We start from the raw sequence: 10,428 nt of genomic DNA on the forward strand, positions 1-10,428 counted from the left end.
TCGTGAGGGGAAGTTTAAAACTTAATTTTTAAAGTGTTATTTGAAAATCATGACAACTATATTCAATATATTTTCAAACACGTTTTACCTTTTCATAAGCTCCCAGCTTCACTGATTGCTTGACTGTATTATATTCTTTTCCTTCAGTGAACCCTAAAAGGAATCCAATACCAAATAGTCCTCAATTAATAATTGTTAATCTCTTGGTTGATTACCCATTGATTATTCATTTGTGCAATTATTTATTTATAAATCATAGAAAATACTGAATTTCTCGATGAATGAGTAATCATGCTAGTTATATGTTGTGGCAGTAGTTTTTAAAAATATTTTATCTTCCAGAATAATGTGAACGTTGTATAAAATAATGGTATAAGTAAAATCACATAATAGTAAGGCAAATTAGCACAGTAAATAGTTAAGAAATTATTCTTGGCCGGGCGCGGTGGCTCATACCTGTAATCCCAGCACTTTGGGAGGCTGAGGTGGGTGGATCACGAGGTCAGTAGATCAAGACCCTCCTGGTCAACATGGAAACCCCGTCCCTACTAAAAATACAAAAATTAGCTGGGCGTGGTGGCCCTTTCCTGTAGTACCAGCTACTCAGGAGACTGAGGCAGGAGAACTGCTTGAACCGGGAAGCTGAAGGTTGCAGTGAGGCAAGATTGGGCCACTGCACTCCAGTCTGGCGACAGAGCGAGACTCCATCTCAAATAAATAAATAAATAAATCTTAAAAGTAATCATGGCCCCCCTAAGACCAGAAAGGTATCTTTAACCAGTCTCCTATTGCGAAGCAAAGCTGAACCTAAACTCTCCTGAACCACTATTAGTCAATCCCCACAGCCCAAAGGGAAAACTCTCACAGCAACCAGATAATCAAGGAAGCGCCAAAGCGGTCATTACACTAACCCCATGCAGGGAAGATCCATATAGGAGGATTTTGATTATTTATTTAGCATACCAGGTTTCACAATTTAGATTGAGAAGAACTAATAGAAGCATGCTGATAGCATGTCTGCTATAGAATAATGAAAATTTGTAGTTTGTGTTTCCTACTGAGCAAAAATGGGAAGTCTGTTCCTCAAGTAACTACAAATAGTTTATATAAAGCCTAGTGAAGAAAATGGACACACACACACACGTAATGTATGTATTTTAGCTAGGTTTATAAGGCCACTCAATACCTGTAAACATCTAAGAATAATTAAAGCTCAGTGTCCATAAAGAGTGCCATGCCTAAATTAATTATTTGAATCATGTGCCTTCTCAAATGGTTTCCTGCTGGATACAGTTGGGTAGAAAACTGTTGGGAAGCAAAAACTGTCCCATATGCAAGTAACAATGGGAAGTTCTGCTTGCTTTTAAAATTATGCGAAGTTGTAGATTATCTCCTTAAAGGCTCAACTAAATTAACATAAGTGGGTGTAGGATCCTCTATTCGGAGCACACATGTTAACACTCTTTGCAAAAATGTTTCCTCAAAAAAGTCTGGGGAGCTCTATCTAATCAATTACAGAGTTGAGAATGCATTGGCTAAGGGTTGGGAAAATTAGTAGTTTGCACTAGCTAAGAGAGGGAGTGATAGCTTATATTGTAATAAAACAAAAAATATGTTTCAAAAATTTCTCTGTATTGTTTTATTTAAAGAACTTGTGACTCATTCTAAAATCAGTCAAATATAAAACTCTTTAGCCTATACTAAAGTTTCCTTTATAAGCCATTATTTCCCATCGAAAGACTGGGAAAATATATTTGGATGTCATTGCTTTACCTTTTGCTTTATTATATCAAGCTGAAAAACTAATGTCAAAAGATTCCATAGGACGTACGTTCAAAATATCATTCAAACCAATTTGAAACTTTTAAAAAAATGATTCAAATTGATCTTTCTCCCAATAATTGTTTTCCCAGATGAACAGCCTCTGGCAAACATGATTTTAAACAATTGGAACATTTATAGTTATTGCAAACATATTTTTCCTAAACCAGAGTAATGGCCTGTAACTGGTATCTGTGATTCGCTCTCTATACAAAACCTATGAGTATGTGAAATATCACTCAGATCATATGATTCCCTTCCCATTATATAGACTCTACAATTCAAACTTGTTCCCATATCACAAGAGTTCTTTGAAGACTGGTCCTTGTCTACTTCCTACATCTTGTATCCTAGCATTCTCCTTCTTGCTCTTTAGGATTCAATAACATTGGCCTTATAATTTGTTCTCAGAAATGCCAGAATTAGTCTTACTTTACTATTTTTGCACTCACCATTCTCTCTGCCTGGAAAGCTTTCTCTAGACCTTGATGTGGATACAGCTTCTTTGAATACAGGTTTCAGCTCACATAATTGTCACATCTGAAAGAGGACTTAACTATAATGTCTAAAGAAGCACACCTGCAGGCATTGTCAGTGCAAGTCATTTTTATCGTAGAGCTTACCATAGTCCAAAGTGATCATCTTTATTTTTTCCTCTCTACCAGAATATAAACTCTATGGGAAGAGTCAACTTAAATATCATCTTCAAAGCTGTACTTCCAATGCCTAGAAAACCACGTGGCCCATAAAATATACTCAATAAATATTTGGAGAATGAACTAACCTGGATTAACATATCATAAAACATACATTTAAATTAATTTTAAAACTCCAGGAATGCATGCAATTAGATAGTGATCTAGAATAAATGTGTTTTTGATATCAAATTCCTAAGATATACAGTTAACTCTAAAAAGATAATTTTATTCTTCCTTTAAATCATGCAAGTATTTTCTTACAGAAGTTCATATAATTTGATGGCCATAATAAAAATCCATTTTTTTCTTAATTAGTTTTATTGCAAGTGTTGTTTTTTTAATGAAATAAAATATAATTAATGAAGTATGCAAATCCCAAGTAAGAACTGTAATTTTAAAATCAAAATTTGTGTTCTACGACTATATTAAGATAGATCTAGAGGATACATATTAATTATGTATGACTGAAACAGTAAATGTACTTGATTTCTAGGGAAAATCTAAGTTGCATCTATGGTGCTCTGGCAAAACCTCATTGCATAACATTGCCAATGATATGTTTTATACACTAAATATTTTGATCCTAATTTAGAATTCCAGAATTGCCTTTGTATATCAAATTCAAATTCTATAATAGTTCTTTCTTAATCTGAAAATGTAGCTATTTTATACCAGTGCCAACCACTAGAACATTCCATATGGTGGGAAAGTCTGATTTTAAAAGATAAAGCAGTTGTGGATAATGATGGCAATAAACAAAAAAAGAATCATTCACATAATTCTTAAACATGTTAAGACATTAAATATCACGAAAATCATTTTGTTTAAACTTTCAAAACATGATGGGCAAATTTCTAAAGTAATCTCTTTTCTCTGATGCTCTTCCTATGGAAGCTAACATGTTTGATTTAAAATAATTTTATGAAATAATTTCTAAGGAAAGAAACAATATTTTTCACAAGTCCCTATATTTTAGAAAACCCCCTAGTATTTTCCTGAGCGACTGCAGTGTCATGAATTTCAACAGATTTGTTCACTGCTCCTGAAATAACTGAAGATTTTACTACTCTTAAAGTTGAGACTTTTAATGAAACTTCAGCCCACCTGTGAGTGGTAATCATAAAAAAATAGTTTGAAGCTGTCATTCATATATTTTTGATAAGCTTATAATACATCAAGTTAACTAGATTTGACATCTTCTACCACATCTTCAAAAAGGTGCTTTCATCTAGGGAATTAGTATTGATCACTTCTTTAAATACAGACTAATGACTTTTGTGTAGGCTACTATATAGTCCAGTACACACATCTCTCAAATTCAGTCAAAAGTAAAGCTGTACCTCCTATTTTCAGAAAAATATAGTTTATATTAATGCCTCACTATTACATTTTTAATGATGGCTTGGAAAATGAAAACACTGTAAGTTGCAAAGTGCAGTATCAATACATTGTTGACATTGTTTTTAATTCATAAAAACCAAATAGAATTAGTCTTTATTTATTTTTTGTTTATTTATTTATTTATATTTATTTATTATTTATTTATTTATTTATTTTATAGAGATGGCATCTCACTAAGTTGCCCAAGCTGCTCATACTCCTGGGATCAATTGATCCTCCCACCTCAGCTTCCCAAAGTGCAAGGATTATAGACATGAGCCACTCTGCTTGGTCGAGAGTTTTAGAGTAATAGCTACAGCTATTTATTTTGAACATACCCACTTTTAAAACCAAAGCACAATTTAGGGGTGGGGACGAGAGTGAAAAAAAAAAAAACACACACACACACACACACACAATTTAGCAGTAAACATATTCTTTGAAGGACATACACGTGTTTAAACTTAATTATAGAAATCATGAAAATATATAAAATTATGTGTAACCAATGCATGAGTATCTTTCTTTCTGTTTTTTCCCCAGATGATGCAAACTTAATTCAAGTTATGTTTCCATAAGGTGCAAAGGTGTTTGTTCAAATAATCTTTTAACTATGAGTCATAAAATCCCAAAACAAAGTAAAAGATTTGAACATTTCTTACTCCTTTTGTATTTGGAGCTTAAAGCAGGGGAATAAATAATTTATTTATTATTATTTTTTAATAGGGTCTGGCTTTGTCACTCAGTCTGGAGTGCAGTGGTATGATCATGGCTATCTGCAGCCTAGACCTCCTGGTCTCAGGTGATTCTCCCACCTCAGCCTCCTGAGTAGCTGGGACTACAGGCACCTGCCACTATGCCCAGCTCATTTTTTATTTTTTGTAGAGTTTGAGGGTGGAAGGGGGATCTCCCCATGTTTCCCAGGCTGGTCACAAACTCCTGGGCTCACCAGAAGTGACTTGGCCTCCAAAAGTACTGGGATTACAGGTGTAAGTCACCGTGCCTGGCCAATTTTTTAAAAAAATAAGTGAGAGAAACAGTTGGTAAAACACTTCATACAGCGAATCAATCAAGCACTTTTCGATTGTAAAATGTGACTGACTTTTTAAAAATTTCTGGACACTTCCATACTGCCATTTCAAATTTCCTGGAGTTCAAGCTATCTTTTTAAATTTTATTTTAGAAAATAGCAAGCATAAAAGAAAGTTCATAAAATAGAAATGATTAGCTTGGCCGGGCGCGGTGGCTCAAGCCTATAATCCCAGCACTTTGGGAGGCCGAGACGGGCGGATCACGAGGTCAGGAGATTGAGACCATCCTGGCTAACACTGTGAAACCTCGTCTCTACTAAAATACAAAAAACTAGCCGGGCTAGGTGGCGGGCGCCTGTAGTCCCAGCTACTTGGGAGGCTGAGGCAGGAGAATGGCGTGAATCCGGGAGGCGGAGCTTGCAGTGAGCTGAGATCTGGCCACTGCACTCCAGCCCCGGGGACAGAGTGAGACTCCCTCTCAAAAAAAAAAGAAAAAAGAAAGAAAGAAACGATTAACTTAACACATTATTATAGAGTATTCATGAAATTAATACAATGAAAATACCTGCAGTCCAGAAGCGCCTTGCCTTACCTACACGACCTCTTCCCAATGATGACACCTTCTGTCCTAAACTAAACCAATACTCTTTTTTTTTTTTTTTTTTTTTGAGACAGAGTCTTGCTCTGTCACCCAGGCTGGAGTGCAGTGGGGCGCAATCTCGGCTCACTGCAAGCTCCGCCTCCCGGGTTCAAGCCATTCTCCTGCCTCAGCCTCCTGAGTAGCTGGGACTACAGGCGCCCGCCACCATGCCCGGTTAATTTTTTGTGTTTTTAGTGGAGACGGGGTTTCACCGTGTTAGCCAGGATGGTCTCGATCTCCTGACCTCGTGATCCGCCTGCCTGGGCCTCCCAAAGTCCTGGGATTACAGGCGTGAGACACCGCGCTCTGCCTGAACCAATATTCATTTGATTGTATTTTCTCACTTTCCCTTTTACAGTTCTGCTGGGTGGCTATGCAGTTTTGAAACATTAATATTTATCTTTGTTTTGAACTCTATAAAATAGTTTTTTAAGATTCATTTCCATGTCACATGCAGCTATAATTCATCAATTAATTACCATGGAGTAATCCATGTATATAATACCTAATCTTTTAGTCAGAAAGTTGGTTAAAAGTTGATGTATTCTCTAATTCATATAAAAGTAGGTCTTTTCTTGCCTGATTGGACTTTCGAGAACTTACAGGAAAAAAGTGAGTAGCTGTGATGATTGTGGGAATCTGTCTCTTGAGGCTAGCACTGAGGGGAAATATTTCAATATGAAGAGTTTGAATACTAAGCATGCATCTTCTGTAGAGTTTTTGTAAGTAACTTTTTAATTTTTAAATGCCTAAGGAAGTTCCCTTCTTTTCTTAGTTCACTTTTTCTCCTTTTATTGTGAATAGAGTCTGAATTTAATCAGGTTTTTTTTTTTTATCTGTTGAGATAATGTGAGTTTTATTCTTTATTCTGTGATGTGGCAAATTATATTTATTGATTTTTCAAATGTTAAATGAACCAGAAATTTCCCAAATGAGCATGAATGCCCCAAATGAGTGTGTTTTATTTTTTATAGATAAGGCTTTCTTTATTTTGCTTAACAGTTTAGCATGCATGGCTATAACTAAGACCACCTAACTGGTTTTTCCTTGTCCTCGCCTTCCTGTCTTTTAGTGTCAAAGTGTTGCTACCTTGATAAAATGAGAGAAAAAATGTTATTTTCTGTTTTTGTTCTTTGGAAGAGTTTGTGAGACACTGTTTTTGTTTCATCATTTTGCACATATGTCAGAAACTGGTATTGATAGCAATTGGCCTTGAGATTTTCATTGTGAATATTTTAATTTCTGATTCAATTTCTTTAGTAAGTATAGTAGCATTCAAGTTATCTACTTACTTTTGTAACAATTTTGGTAAGGTAGGGATTCCTATAAATTATCAAATAAATTGAATTTCATTCAAATTCTCTTTATTTATTTATTTTTGAGACAGAGTCTCACTCTGTTGCCCAGATTGGGGTACAGTGGTGGGATATCAGCCCACTGCAATCTCTGCCTCCAGGTTCAAGGGAATCTTGTGCCTCACCCTCCCAAGTAGCTGGGATTACAGGTATGAGCCACCACTGTGACTAATTTTTGTATTATTATTATTTTGAGATGGAGTTTTGCCTTTGTTGCCCAGGCTGGAGTGCAATGGCACAATCTCAGCTCACTGCAACCTCCACCTCCCGGGTTCAAGCGACTCTCCTGCCTTAACCTCCCGAGTAGCTGGTATTACAGGCATGCAGCACCATGCCTGGCTAATTTTTTGTATTTTTTTAGTAGAGAAGAGGTCTCACCATGTTGGCCAGGCTGGTCTTGAACTCCTGACATCAGGTGATCCACCTGACTCGGCCTCCCAAAGTGCTGGGATTATAAGCATGAGCCACCATGCCCAGACAATTTTTGTATTTTTAGTAGAGACAGGGTTTCACTATGTTGGTCAGGCTGGTCGGGAACTCTTGACCTCAGGTGATCCACCCAACTCGGCCTCCCACAGTGCTAGGATTATAAGAGTGAGCCATTTTTTAGCATAAGGTCTGTTTATAACTTTCTATTATATTTTTAAGGTCACTTTAGAGGATTTATAGTAATGTTTACTTTTGTGTTCCTGATAATGGTTGTTTTTATCTGCTCTCTTTGATTTTGTTTACTTACCAATAATTTATTATATTTTAAATCTATTAAAACATTTCAACAAGATTAAAACTTTTTTAAGAAATGATTTCTCTATTTCTTCAGTTTGGCCATCTTTGCTCTACACTGGAACATCTATTTCATCTAAATTTAATGTATTGATTGACATATTTTATGTTTAAAGCTAACATTTTATACGCTTTTTATTTGTCCTTCCTGATGAGTTGCTTTTGTCTTTCACCTGTAGCCTTCAGAAAAAATGTGTCATTCAATTTTCCCTCTGATATATTGGAAATTATATACTTTTTTTTTTTGACACAGAGTCTCGTTCTGTCGCCCAGACTGGAGTGCAGTGGCGCAATCTCAGCTCACTGAAACCTCTGCCTCCTGGGTTCAAGCAATTTTCCTACCTCAGCCTCCCAAGTAGCTGGGATTACAAGTGTGAGCCACCATTCTCAGCTAATTTTTGTATTTTTAGTAGAAACAGGGTTTCACCATGTTGGCCAGGCTGCTCTCAAACTCCCAGCCTCAAGTGATCCACCCACCTCCACTTCCCAAAATGCTGAGATTACAGGAGTGAGCCACAGCGACTGGTCTGAAAGTTATACACTCTTGTTCTTTTCTTTTATAAATAAATAAATAAATAAAACAGTCTTTTTTTTTTTATTTCGTGTTTTTTTTTTTTTTAATCTTCCTGTTCCTTTTTTATTTGTGATGGTGTGTTTGACACTGCGCATTTAAAAATTTTTTTGTAGAAATATTTTAGGTTAAGAATGATGTTACCGTTTAATCAAAGTTGAGTCTTGAGAGTTTTGTTGTGGTGAGTCTTTTTTTTTTTCTTTCCTTTCTTTTTTTTTTTTTTTTTTGTCTCTTGCTATGGAACGGAACTAGAAATTCAGAATTCCTTACTTATAATCTTTGTCAAGAGTTTAGATTTTTCCAATTACGAAATGGCATACAAGCTGAGAATCAGTCCTTTCAAAAATTAGGTAATTTTGAGAATACTCTTACTTTTAGGGTACATCATTTTGCAGCTCTGGTATAAACGGACCTTGATTTCTCAGTTCAGTCCATTCAGCCCTGTAAATTTTTCAAAAGCACAGCTCAAATTCTCAGTCACCTCATATGAATTGGCAAATGTCTCCAAAAATGTCCAAAATCTTGAGATATGTAAATATGTTGTTGGCATTTTAACAAGAAATTCTTCTGGCATTTTTGTTGTCTATAATGAGAGGGTGAACTAGCTAATTACTTTACTGGAAGAGAAAGACCTTGAGTCTGAACTATTCATATGAAGTATATAATCTGAAAACATAATTTAGGGGTAAGAATTTTCTGTTCTTTCTTTCTAAATAATGTTTTCCCAGCCTGGGTATTAATTTGCATTACCACAATCCTGCAATTATTTTTTGAGCCTAGTTTCAGATATCATGATGTCTTTAACATAATTCAAAATTCTCAGTAAAATGTAATAATTACATTTTTGGCTATATTTCTTCCCTCATTCTCTTAATCACTAGCAGAGTTGATAGTTGAACAAGTGGAGATCTGGCACTGTTCTCTGCCCTGAGCAATAGCTCTTTGACACAGGCACTCATAGTTTCTTAGAGTACTTATTTTATCTATTCAAAGAATCAATAGATGCCCAAAATTATGGAAAGCCACATCATTGAAATGTGTGCTACACTTAGCAATTTTCTTTCCAGTGCTTCAACGCCAGAAAATATGCTCTAAACTATTTTTCTTTCTCTAATTAAAGTGTGATTCAAAAGAAAACTAAATGTAACATACAATTTTCCTGGTGATCCCTTAGGTAGCATTACTACTTGCTTAAAATGTTCTTTATATCAGAACAGTCACCATCGTAATTTCTTGTTATAACATATATCTCCTGTACACAGAGCATTTCCAAATAATTTAAGGATTAAATTTTAGATAGTAAAAAAAAATTAATCTGATTTCTTCAAGGTGGAGAATAAACATTTAAAATGGGCTCTAATTTTTTTTTTTAATATTTTAAAATACAAGGTAGTACAGACAGTAACATAGTAACCATGTTCCCACAAGCCAGGATTAGTAATTATCGTCATTAGGCCATCTATACTTTTTATACATAATATAGGGGATAAAACATTAGAGGAAACTTGTAGTTCCATTTCACTCTTACTCACAATTTCATTGAAAGTAACTTTTCCCCCTAATCTCAAATCATGAATTTGCTGTACATCCTTCTAGTTATTTAACATCTTACACACAAATACAAATTTATTAATGTATTTATTATTGTTATATTTTTATACTCATGCATCATTTTACAACTTGCTTGTTTTATTTACCATGTTTTGTTTTTTTTGAGACATGCATTACATAAATGTACCAAACATTGCAAAAGAAAGTATTAGGGACTCAAAAAGGAAATAGTCTTCCACTCTCTCCCTAATAAACTACTCTAATTTTGATAAAAATTCTATCATAAGAATTTTAAATACATCTTGTGTGGAGACAGTATGATGAAATGAATTTTCTAAGATTCTCTCTTGTCTGTAATCCCAGCACTTTGGGAGGCCAAGGTGGGTGGATCACCTGAGGTCAGGAGTTTGAGACCAGACTGGCCAACATGGTGCAACCCCATCTCTACTGAAAATACAAAAATTAGCTGGGCATGGTGGTGGGTGCCTGTAATCCCAGCTAGAGGCTAAGGCAGAAGAATTACTTGAACCTGGGAGGCGGAGGTTGCAGTGAGCCGAGATGGCACCACTGCACTCCAGCTTGGGCAACAGAGAGAGAC

This window comes from Rhinopithecus bieti, unplaced genomic scaffold, assembly GCF_001698545.2.
Source record: "Rhinopithecus bieti isolate Rb0 unplaced genomic scaffold, ASM169854v2 scaffold_15850, whole genome shotgun sequence".
Classification (NCBI taxonomy): domain Eukaryota; kingdom Metazoa; phylum Chordata; class Mammalia; order Primates; family Cercopithecidae; genus Rhinopithecus; species Rhinopithecus bieti.